This window comes from Apium graveolens, chromosome 4 (assembly GCF_009905375.1).
Source record: "Apium graveolens cultivar Ventura chromosome 4, ASM990537v1, whole genome shotgun sequence".
NCBI classification, from domain to species: domain Eukaryota; kingdom Viridiplantae; phylum Streptophyta; class Magnoliopsida; order Apiales; family Apiaceae; genus Apium; species Apium graveolens.
This window is the reverse complement of record NC_133650.1, coordinates 139,594,694-139,607,695: the sequence shown is the minus strand read 5'-3', so window position 1 is coordinate 139,607,695 and position 13,002 is coordinate 139,594,694. Positions and strand designations below refer to the sequence as shown.

General features: G+C 39.4%; 1 non-coding gene across 1 annotated transcript; it reads left to right on the top strand.

Annotated features, from left to right (window-relative positions):
• Positions 1–12,066: 12,066 nt before the first annotated feature.
• Positions 12,067–12,173, top strand: LOC141723158 (small nucleolar RNA R71). Its single transcript, XR_012576148.1, has one exon. It is a non-coding gene; the product is annotated as a small nucleolar RNA R71 (small nucleolar RNA).
• The last annotated feature ends 829 nt before the right edge of the window (positions 12,174–13,002 follow it).

Genomic DNA, 13,002 nt, shown 5'->3' with positions numbered 1-13,002 from the left:
TATGATTGGCTCGTTACTCTATCTTACTGCAAGTAGACCATATATTATGTATGCTACATGCTTATGTGCAAGGTTCCAAGCGGATCCTAGAGATATTCATCTCGTTGTTGTTAAACGAATCTTAAGATATCTTAAGGGAACACCAAATCTAGGTATTTGGTACCCTAAAAAATCTGGTTTTAACCTTGTTGGATATACAGATTCAGATTATGCAGGAAGTGTTATTGATAGGAAAAGCACCTCAGGGAGTTGTCAATTCCTAGGTAGCAGACTAGTCTCGTGGTACAGCAAGAAACAGCAAACAGTTTCCAACTCAACGGCCGAGGCTGAATATATTGCTGCTGGAAGCTGCTGTGCTCAGATCTTATGGATTAGGAACCAGCTACGAGACTATGGCTCTGTATTGAACAAAATTCCTATTTTATGTGACAATACAAGTGCAATAGCCATCACCAACAACCCTGTGCAGCACTCGAGGACAAAGCACATTGACATCAGGTATCATTTTATTAGAGAGCACGTCATGAATGGTACTGTTGAACTATTTTTTATTCCAACAGAAGAACAAATAGCAGATATTTTCACTAAACCACTTGATGAATCCACATTTACCAGATTAGTTGGTAAATTGGGTATGTTGAATAGTTTTAGTGATTAATCTAGTTAATATCTGAGATCTGTTCTTGAATGAATTTACAAATGAATTTTTCATAAATAAAAAATTCATTTGCAAATTTATTTTATCATTTTATCATATTTCTTGCTTAATTCTATGTAATTTATATTATCTTATCTATTTTATTTACTCTACTTGTTAACTTCAAATATCTCAGAATATTTTATTTTCTCTAAAAATATTTTTCTATGAATTTTATTTGCTAAAATTCAACAGAAATCTATTTTTGGAATAAAAATAATTAATTCTGAAATATTGTCTTTGTTTTTATAAATATTTTCTGTAAGTATACAATTGTCTTTCTACTGGAATGACAATCGGCAAGACAATTAAAATTGTCTTGCTGAAAATCATTTCAGTACATATATATATATATTTATTTATGTGTGGTTATTTTGATTTTAATGCTGCTATAACAATCGGCAAGACTATTAAAATTGTCTTGCTGAAAGTCATTTCAGTCTAATTGTGTTTTGTTTTGTTTATCAGTATAGTTTTATACTTGCAAGACAATCGGTATGACTATCAATTGTCTTGCCAGTAATAAACCTTATATATAAATATTTTCCTTTTATTTTATACTGGTATGACAATCGGTATGACAATCAGATTGTCATACCAGTTATATATTATTATTATTGGTTTTATTTGTTTTTTTTTCAGATTTGCCTTGTATGACTATCGGTATGACAATCGGTAAGACTATCCCGAATTGTCATACCGGTTGTCTACTTATAAGTTTTTTTGTTGTTTTATTAAGTCATTCATTCAGTTTTTTGTTTTTCAAAATTTCAACAGTCTCTTTTCCTCTCTCTCTCTCTTCGAACAGCAAACACCAATTCCATCGTCATTATCTCCTTTGCTCGAGTTCTTACTCAGCAATCTTACTCCTGTTATATATACTTACATATATATACATACAGGAGTGCTGCCAAAATTTTTTCAAAACTTTTTTCGAATCATTTTTTTTCCTTCAAATTCAGTTTGTGTTTGTTGATTTTGGGTATTTTTAATTTTAATTTTAATTTCTGTTTTGTGTCTTTTGGCTTTTCAAATCTGTGTGTGTGAGTTAAGAATTTTAACGAGATACATTTCTGTCTAAATTTTTTGATTATAATTAATTTAATTCGAATTATTAAATTAATTTAATTAATTCGAATTTTCTTAATATTATTCTTAAAATTCTGAAAGTGTGTGTCTTATTATTATTTTTAAATGGCTCTCAATTTCCAAATTGTTTCGCATAATCTTGTTGGTTATTTTAATCCAGAAAAATGTGATGTGGAAAAATTTAAGCCATGGATTAGATTTTTAAATGACCATTCGATTGTTAGCTCTGCTATTAAATCAAATGTGATTTTAAATGTCGATCTGCTTAGACTGATTTGCACAACCTCTACTGTGGCCGATGATTCTAAATCTTTTTCATTCACCGTGGAAAACACACAGTATGTAGTTGATGAAACAGTCATCAATCGAGCGTTAAATTTTCCATTGGACAATTTCTGTAATTTACCCTCTGAAAATGATATCACAAACTTTTTCCATGCTATTCACTATCAGGGGGTGATCAATTTAACCAAACTTTCAAAATCCAATTTGGTGTCTGAATGGGACATTTTCTTCGATACACTTTCTAAAGTGTTTGCCAACTGCACTAAATCCAACTTTCACAACATCACTTCCACTCTGCAGTATATTGGTCTTGCGGTTGTTTTCAATCAAAGGATCAATTTTGGCAAACTACTTTTTCCCATTCTCTTGAGACGTCTCACTACTGCTTTACGTGATCATTCTACAAATCGTAGGGTCTCGTGTTACTATGCTCGTTTTCTCATGCTTATAGCATATCATCTTCTCACACCTGAGCACAAAGCCCTTTTTGCTAACTCTGTAGTAACCGAACCCCCTCCTGTAAGCAAAAAGATTTACACCCGCCAAGACACAACCTTCAAATTTATGCAAGTTCCAGTACTTGTATCTGCTTTCATGGCCACTTATATTCCCTTACCTATTTTCAATCTTCCCGGTCATTAACAGCAACCTCAACCTCCAGTGGTTCAAGCCACCCAGGCTCCTCCAACATCAGATGCTCTTCCATTACAGGTAGTAATTCCTCACTCTCACTCCATTCCTACTTCTGTTGAAAGACCCCCAGTGGTCGATAGGACTGACCATGAAGTTGTAGAACCACAGCTTCAATCCCAGATCATAGAGCCAAACACAGAGTCACAACCTATCTCAACCTCTCCCCCACTGTCTAAAATGTTACCCAGAAGGTTAATAGGAAGTAGTGTATTGTTGAATGTGAGTGAACCCTCAGCTCTGCCTCCTCCCAAGAAAAGAAGAACATATACTGAGGCATCTGAAAGCCCATCCTTGTCCTCCCAACAGGACATGGACTTTGAAATGGCCATTGAACAGTTACTAGAGACATTCTCTCAACAAGATGAATCAATTGAAATTCGCCATAGGGCCATGGCATCCGGTACTGAGTCAAGCACAATTCCATTACTCAAAATGGAACCATACATACCAGTAGATGATACTCAGGACACGGAGCGAGGAGTGCACATAGAGTCTGTTACAGTGCCTGCCATAGTTACGGCAGAAGAGCAGTCACATGCTTCTGAGGGAAAATCTGACTCTCAGCCACCTTTAATAGAGTCATTTTCTCCCCTCCCAGATCCAACACCTCTGGCTCCCTCACGGGATTCTCCACTCGCAGATTTATCTGGAGAAAATGGAGGGCAACTCGGTCAATCTATCCCTGAAGCAATTAAGACATCTATTTCACATGAAATGATAGGTTTGACTGAGGATCGGGACTCGTGAATTCCCATTGCACCACCACTGACCTCTCTTGAAGAGGCTAGGGTGATTTTAACTGCAGGTACAGAAGAACAGCAACAGGAAGACTCCTCACGAGCAATTATATTGAGAGAAACACAAGCACGAGAGGTGAGTGAACCAAACACGAGTGAAATTCAGGTGAGAGCACACACAGACACAGACACTGAAAAGACTTAAAGAGTTTGCCAGCAGGGCTAGTCCTCAAGTGGTCAACAATCCTCATCAGGTGAGATTCTTTAAGTCTGATTGTCTTCAAATCTGTCAGCTAGATGTACAATCTCTTAAAGACTACTCAGCTAAGCATCTGGTCTGGATGGAACATCATTTAAGAACTGCTGGATACTCATCCATGTTGAAGACTCAAGCTACTGATTTGATTCAAGCTTATTGTGAAAAGAATATTAAAAGGTACAATCAGTTCAAGAATAAGCTGAAGTCAGTTGGAGTTCAACCAGTCAGACCAGCAAGCTTCACTTCAGAAAAGGATCGTGTCTTTGACAAGGAGTTGCTTCAAGATCTAGAAGAAGGTGAAGTCAGAAGAGAAGACAACTGAAGTCAATTAACTCAAAACTCAATGTAATATGATTAGAGCTTTATGAATCAAGATAGAATAATGTAGTTATATGTTCAGGCTAGAGGAACATCTATCTTGTATTCACTTGTAAATTTCTTATGGAATCTGGAAAATGTTAAATATAATCCAGAACTTTTCTGCTATTTACTTTGCATTACTGTTTATATCTTTTTCTTATTTGTTAGTTGAGTTATCCTCTAGATATTTGTTGTTATTGTCTAACAAGCAAATAGGGGGAGATTGAAAGGCATATGTCATAGCCTATTTGTTTATTCGAGGATTTAACTCAACTCAAATAAGAATGTAATAAGTAAATAGTGGATCTATCGTCAGAGAGATCTCACAAAGTAACATCTATCAAAGGGTTAAGAAACATTATTCATCTACAGACTTGAAGACTTAATTCACTTGAAGAAGCTCAAGAAATTGATCAAGCCTCAGTGATATAAATCAAGATTGTGGATTTAATCAAGTGACAGAAATCTCGTCAGGGTATCAATTAATTACAAGGATTTAGTCTGAAGAAAGTCAAGAGTATCAAGGTCAAGGCTTGAAGAAACATCACAGAAGTTAGTCACTCATGAACCAGATAGTACATCGAGTGTCAACATTGAAGTGGTGGAATTGATTCATAATTCACAGTAATTTTCAGAAGATTTTCAGAAGAATGGTTGCTGCTCAAGATTAGTATTAATTCTCTATTAATTAATTAAGTCAAATAATTTAATTAAGAAAATAAATTATATCTGCAAAGATTAATTTATTGATTAATTGAATTAATTGATTAATTAATTCAGAATTAATATTAAGGATTTTTGAATTATTATTAGATTAAAATCTATTAATAATTCAGTAAGTCAATATGATTTGAACTACTATGACAATCGGTATGACAATTGATAGTCATACCGAAAGTCTTGCTAGTTCATTCTGATTGTCTTGCTAGCTATTGGGATTGTCTTGCTAGTTCAAAAGGATAGTCTGACCGAAAGTCCTACCAGTTCAAATGGATTGTCATGCCAGTTCATTTGATTGTCTTGCCGAAAGTCTTGCTGATTCAACTGGATTGTTTTGTTTACTTAAACAACAAAAAGTAGAAGACATTCATGCAATTATTCAAACAGAACACACAAGTCAAGAACACAGCAGAAACAAAAGCAAATCATTTCATTTTTCATCTGCTCTATTCAAGATCAAAATTCTAGATTGTAAAGTTAAATCCAAACCACTAGAATTATTTATCTTGTTCTTGTGTAACAATCTAGCGGATTAAAATCCCTAGAACTTAATCTCAAATCGCATTTAGCATTTGATCTTTTCATTGAAAAAATAGAAAAAGTTCATGTCGAATTTATTCTAGATTTGTAATAATTGATTTGAGATTAATCCCTTGTAACAGATACCGTTGTTGTAACACCTTTCAAGTTTAATAAAAGTTTTATTTAACTTGAATTTTGTTTCACCTTTTTATTCTGTATTTTATTCGATTAAACGATATTGTTTGCATTCAACCCCCCTTCTACAAACAAATTGGGACCTAACAAGATGTCAATACCGGTGGCTCTAAAAGCTGTCCCAAGTGCCTGGGTGAGATCGTGTGCAAACTGACTATAGATGGCGTGCATCGCATCCATCCTCCTCGTGATATGCCTCTACTGCGTCAAACTCAGCCCAGCTCCCATCTCTGCTCCTGCTACCTCCTGTTGCTGCTGCGACGAACCAGTCTCCTCTCCATATTGAGCTCTCCAGGCTGCTCTACGGCCATGTTGAGAACCTCCTGTTGTAGCTGCTTCCATAGGCACACCACCTGGTAAATGATCATATGAATAACCAAGCCCCTTAAGATCGGGCTTCCCTCCATACCACTCTTGCATGCTCTGCAGCGTAGAACTATCAATAGGAGCACTGGGAAGCTGAAGCTGATGTACTGGCCAATGAACTCCAACCGCCACGCACAACTTCGTCACAACTGACGCATACGGAATAACACCTGTATTACCTCCCCTCAAGAATCTCAAAATCCCCTGATATATCATCATCCCCAAGTCAATGGAATCACCCTGCAGAATACCCTGTAGAATATCCCACAGCAGACGAGCACGCTCCACAGTAATCTCATGCACATGCGAAGATGGCATGATTTTAGCACAAATAAACGAGTTTCAAGCCCGTGCAAACCTGTTCATGCATGACGCAGGGAATGTGGAGTAATCAGTAGTGTCCCTCTTGAACTTCCAATATGTCTCAGGCACACAGAGAGTAGCAACGATGAGATCCAAATCAAAGTCCTCCGGAGTCTTATCGTTTCAAGTGTCCTGACCCACCTTCCTTACGGGCTTCTCAATCACCACCCTGATAGCATCAGCACTTTACTCTATAGTCATCCCCCTCACCATCGTGAACCCATTCTTCTCCACCTTGGCATTCGCATAGAACTCCCGTGTAATACTCATGGGCACAGCAGCGGGTGCCTGACAAAAAAAACCTAGCCCATCTCGAGAAGCATCTTTAACAACTTACCATCCTTTCCTGATGGCAGAAAACCTCGCTCCTTAGCAATAGTCTTCGAGAGAAGCCTCGTGTACTCCTCCTCAGCCTCAGGAGTAGAAAACCTGGGCCTCACACCACCCGCAGATGAAGAGTCGGTGGTGCTGCTTCTAACTTGTGTTCTTTGTCTCTTGCGTGCCATCGGGATTGAAGAAGAAAGAATAAAAGCTTAAGTGTTTAGAGAGAATGTGTGTTGAGAGGTTGTGAATTGGTGGAGAAGTTGTGTGTAAGTGTATGTATTTATAGGTGGAGAGGTATGAATTCTATGAGGAAAAGAAGTGCGAATTGATTATGGAAATCGTGGGAATAAGGGAATTGATTAGGAGAGGGAATTATGGGAGGTGGAAGAGTAAAAATCGGGTTGGAATTGATTTTTTGGTTAAAAATCCCGATTTTACCTTAAAAATGCCTCTTTTTTGAACAGGGACCTGGCGCGGCCGCGCGCTAGGACAGCGCAGGCGCACTCACTTTTGGAAAATCGGCGCGGGCGCGCGCCTAGAACAGCGCAGGCGCGCTCTAGAACAGCGCGGGCGCGCTTGGCTACTAGAAAAATGGTGCGGCCGCGCGCTTGTTCAGCGTGGGCGCGCCTAGTTTCTGTAGTTGGCCCTGAATTTTTTTCCTTTTTCTGGTTTTTTTGTATTTTTCTCTTTTCTTCTTACTTCTTCTACCTACTAATGTACAACATACTTGGGTTGCCTCCCAAGAAGCGCTTCTTTTATATCGGTAGCTCGAGGTAGAATCTTGTGATCAAATGGACAATATAACGGCACTAACCACCTCGCGGTTTACCGTGTCACCATAATAATGCTTCAACCTCTGACCATTTACCTTGAATGCTTGGCCCGGATCATTCTCAAAAATTTCCACCGCTCCATGTGGAAACACAGTTTTGACAATAAACAGCCCTGACCATTTTGACTTCAACTTTCCACGAAAAAGACGGAGACGAGAGTTGAATAAAAGAACTTGCTGCCCCGGCATAAATGACTTGAGCACTAGACCCCTATCGTGCCACCTCTTGACTTTCTTCTTAGACATTTTGTTGTTCATATAATCTTGAAGTTGAAACTCGTCAAGTTCATTCAATTGAAGCATCCTCTTCTTTTTAGCCGCATCCAAGTCCAGATTCAACTTCTTCAAAGCCCAATATGCCTTATGCTCGAGCTCCACAGGCAAATGACACCCCTTAACATATACCAACTGAAACGGCGTCATTCCCAATGGCGTCTTATATGTTGTTCTATATGCCCAAACAGCTTCATCAAGCTTCAAAGACCAATCCTTCCTTGATGGACACACCACTTTCTCCAAAATGTGTTTGATCTCTCTGTTAGATACCTTAGCTTGACCATTCATCTGAGGATGATAAGCCGTAGCAATGCAATGATTCACATTATACCTTTTTATCATAGCAGTGAACTTGCAATTGCAAAAAGCGACCCCTCATCACTGATTATGACTCTTGGAGTTCCAAACCTTGTGAATATATACTTGTGAAGAAAATTAAGCACCACTTTCGCATCGTTCGTTGGAAACGCCTTAACTTTAACCCATTTCGACACGTAATCAACCGCCAACAAGATATACTGATTATTACAAGATGAGACAAATGGCCCCATGAAGTCAATTCCCCAAACATCGAAGACCTCAACCTCAAGAAGCATATTAAGAGGCATCTCATCCCTCTTAGACATATTACCCATACGTTGACATCGATCACATTTCAAAACGAACTGTTGAGCATCTTTAAACAACGTCGGTCAAAAGAAACCTGCTTGAAGAACACGAGCTGCTGTCTTTTCTCTAACATAATGTCCTCCATAAGCCGTTGAGTGGCAATCTCGCAAGATCCCCCCCGTTTTGCTGTAAGGAATACATCTCCTAATGATTTGGTCAGCTCCTTGGTGAAAAAGAAACGGCTCATCCCACATATACCACTTCACCTCATGTAGAAACTTCTTCCTTTAAGCATAAGATAAGTCGGGCGGCATGATATTACTCACAAGGTAGTTCATAATGTCTGTAAACCACGGTTCTTCTTCTTGCCCTCCAAACAGCTGCTCATCGGGAAAAGACTCATTTATCAATGTCTTGTCCAATGAAGTAGCATTAGGGTTCTCTAAACGCGAGAGATGATCAGCAATTTAATTTTCAGTTCCTTTTTTGTCCTTGATCTTTAGTTCAAATTCTTGGAGCAAAAGAACCCATCTAATCAATCTAGGCTTCGAGTCCTTTTTGAGACGAGATATTGGATTGCGGCTGTCACCTTAGTCCCAAGTAGGTAAGATCAAAATTTCTCAAAACCATAGACAATAGCCAAAAGTTCTTTCTCTGTAGTAGTATAATTCAGTTGGGCACCATTTAGGGTCTTACTAGCATAGTAGACCACATGAAATATGTTGTTCTTCCTTTTCCCGAGAACTGCTCCAACTACATAGTCGTTTGCATCGCACATCATCTCAAAAGGCTTTTTCCAATCAGGTGCAGTTATGACCGGTGCCGTGATTTGACTCTTCTTCAATGTCTCAAAAGCTGTAAGGCACTCGTTATCAAATTTGAAAGGAACATCTTTCTGTAACAGACTGCATAATGGCTTCAAAATTTTTGAGAAGTCTTTGATGAAACGCTTGTAGAAACCCGCATGACCAAGAAAACTACAAATTCTCTTAATAGAAATGGGTGGAGGAAGATTCTCAATGACTCCCACCTTGGCCTTATCCACCTCAAGATCCTTACTAGAAACTTTGTGCCCGAGAATGATGCCCTGTCGCACCATAAAGTGACAATTTTCCCAATTGAGAACCAGATTGGTCTCAACACACCTCTTGAGAACATGTCCAAGATTTTGCAAGCATTCATCAAAAGAATCGCCAAAGACTAAGAAGTCATCCATGAACACCTCCACATTCTGGCCAATCATGTTAGAAAAGATGGCCATCATAAATCTCTGAAATGTGGCTGACGCACCACACAGACCAAAAGAAACTCGTCTGAAGGCGAAAGTACCAAATGGACAACTGAAGGTAGTTTTCTCCTGATCTTCTGGAGCGATACAAATCTGATTGTAACCCGAATAGCCATCCAGAAGACAATAGTACTCATGACCGTCTAACCTGTCAAGTATCTGATCAAAGAAGGGCAAGGGGAAGTGATCCTTCCTAGTGGCTTTGTTTAGCTTCTTGTAGTCCATGCAAACTCTTCACCCCGTGACTGTCCTTGTAAGAATAAGCTCATTCTTCTCATTTGCTACCACAGTAATTCGACCTTTCTTTGGCACACATTGAACCGGGCTTACCCATGAACTATCAGAGATAGGGTAGATGATCCCTGCATCTAGCCACTTAAGAATTTCTTTTTTCATTACTTCCTTCATGATAGGATTAAGTCTTCTTTGCTGCTCAACCGTAGGTTTGCTACCTTCCTCTAGCAGAATTTTATGCATACAGTAAGAAGGGCTGATTCCCTTGATATCTACTATAGTCCATCCAATTGCTGATTTGAAGTCTCTCAGAATCCTCAAAAGCTTTTCCTCATCAGTACCTGAAAGGTCAGATGCAATAATAACAGGTAGAGTAGATGCATCACCTAAAATGCATACCTCAAATGTTCAGGTAAAAGCTTAAGCTCAAGAGTGGAAGTTTCCTCAATAGAAGGCTTGAGGCGTTTAGAAGCTTTGTTCAATTCCTTCATTCCAAGAGATTCAAAAGGCATATCAATTTTCCTTTTCCAAGGAGAAGCATTCAAATATTGCAATTGTTCTTCCTCTTCGTCATCTTCACTATCTGAATTCCCCAATAAGGCTTTTTCTAAGGCATCTGACCTTAGCAATTGATCAAGTTCCGAGGTGACCACCGAATCGACCAACTTCACTTTTAAGCACTCCTCATTATCAGTAGGGAATTTCATAGCATTGAACACATTAAAAGTAACATCCTGATCCAGAACTCGCATGGTGAGCTCACCCTTCTGCACATCTATCAAGGTTTGGCCAGTCGCCAGGAAAGGTCTTCCCAAGATTATGGGAATCTTCTTATCCTCCTCGAAATTAAGAATTATGAAATCGGCAGGAAAGATGAGTTTATCAACCTTGATCAAGACATCCTCCACAATACCTCGCGGATATGTAATAGAACGGTCGACCAACTACAAGGTCATATAAGTCAGTTTGGGATCAGGTAAATTCAACTACTTGAAAATTGACAAAGGCATCAGATTGATGCTAGCTCCCAAGTCACATAAGCATCTGTCAAAAGACACTGTTCCAATAGTACATAGAATAGTGAAGCTTCCTAGATCTTTAAGCTTCGGAGGCAACTTCTGTTGCAGCACAGCACTGCATTCCTCCGTGACAACGACTGTCTCTAAATCATCTAGCTTCACCTTCCGAGAGAGAATACCTTTCATAAACTTTGCATAACTAGGCATCTACTCGAGAGCCTCGGCGAAAGGTATGTTGATATAAAGTTTCTTGAACACCTCCAGAAACTTCTCAAATTGCTTGTCCAGCTTTTTCTTCTGCAGCCGCTTGGGAAAAGGCGGTGGAGGATAGATATGTTTCTCCCCTGTATTACCCTCAGGCGGAGTGTGCTCAACAGTAGTCTTCCTTGGTCCCACTTCTTCGGCCTGCTGCACTAATTCTTTCTCAGCCCCAACTTCTTCAATCAACTCTTGAGTTTGTTCGGGATTCGTAACCTTTCCAGACCTTAAAGTGATTGCCTACCTGCTCCTTAGCTTCCCTCTTTCCTGACACTTCAGTGTCACTAGGTAATGTACCAATTTGATTTTCCAAGGTCTTGATAAAAACATCTTGACTCTTGCACATAAGCTTCAACTCCTCTAATTCAGATTTTTCATTGGCTTGTTGTAGCTGGAGTTGCTGTCTAGGTGCGTACTGTGGTTGCTGAAAACCAGGGGGGTTGTACTATTTAGCTGGGTACTGCTGTTAAGGCTGTTGAACCGCATTCTGAGCATTGCTCCAACCGAAATTAGGATGATTGCGGTTGTTGGGATGATAGGTGGATAGCACTGGTTGCTGCGATTGCTGGAAGTTGCTCACGAACTGAGCTGATTCACTAGAAATTATGCACTGATCAGTCTCATGGGCACCAGCAAAAAGCTCACAGACACTAGCAATTTGATTTACTCCATAATTAGCCAAAGTGTCCACCTTCATCGTCAAAGCCTTAAGTTGGGCAGCGATAGCAGTAGCTGCGTCCAACTCCAGAATTCCTGCGACTTCCCCTGAGTCAGTCTCTGGGAAGGATTATGGTACTCATTAGCAGCCATCAGTTTAATAAGTTCATAAGCTTCATCGTAGCTCTTAGCCCACAAGGCTCCTCCTGATGTTGCATCAAGTATGGGTCTAGAACTAGCACCCAATCCATTATAGAAGCAATTAATAATCATCCAATCAGGCATGTCATGGTGTGGGCACTTCCTTAGTATCTCCTTATATCGATCCCAAGCTTCACACAGAGATTCCCCTGTTTACTGAGCAAACTTGGTAAGAGCATTCCTGATTGCAGCAGTCTTCGCCATGGGGAAGAATTTAGTGAGAAACTTTTGCACAAGATCCTCCCAAGTGGTGATAGATCATGCTGGCAGAGAGTGTAACCGGCACTTAGCCTTGTCCCTCAGAGAAAATAGGAACATGCGTAGCTTGATAGCATCTTCAGTCACATCATTGAATTTGAAAGTATCGCAGATCTCGATAAAATCCCTGATGTGCATGTTGGGGTCTTCAGTAGGAGAACCCCCAAACTGAACTGAGTTCTGTATCATCTGAATCGTGCTTGACTTGATCTCAAAAGTGTTAGCCCTGATGGCCGGTCTGATGATGCTTGACTGAATGTCATTAATCTTAGGCTGAGAATAGTCCATCAAAGCCTTCAGATTTTCTGCTTGATCTCCCATCGCTACTACAACTGGTTCTTCGACTTTCTCTTCTTCTTCTACCTTCTTTTCTTCCTCAAAAACTTTCTTACAAACTACCACAACTTCTTCCTCGGCTTTATCCAGTGTTCTCTTATGAGTACACGAACGCGTATGCAAACACCCTCGCTAGAGTACCTGAAATAAGACAAGGAAATAGATAAGTAACAATGTCCGAGTCAATAAACTTTAACGATCACTGATGGCAAGCACATAACTATCAATTAACACTGCAGTCCCTGGTAGCGGCGCTAAAAACTTGTTAGTCGCTAAACACGCGCTAATAATACACGCAAGTATACGAGTTCACAAGTAGTATAGAATCTTTTCTAGTTCATTCCCACAGAGACTGTATTGGTTAATTAATTAATTCGCGCACTTAAGCAACAATTTATGGTTATTATTCAATGCAAAGATGATA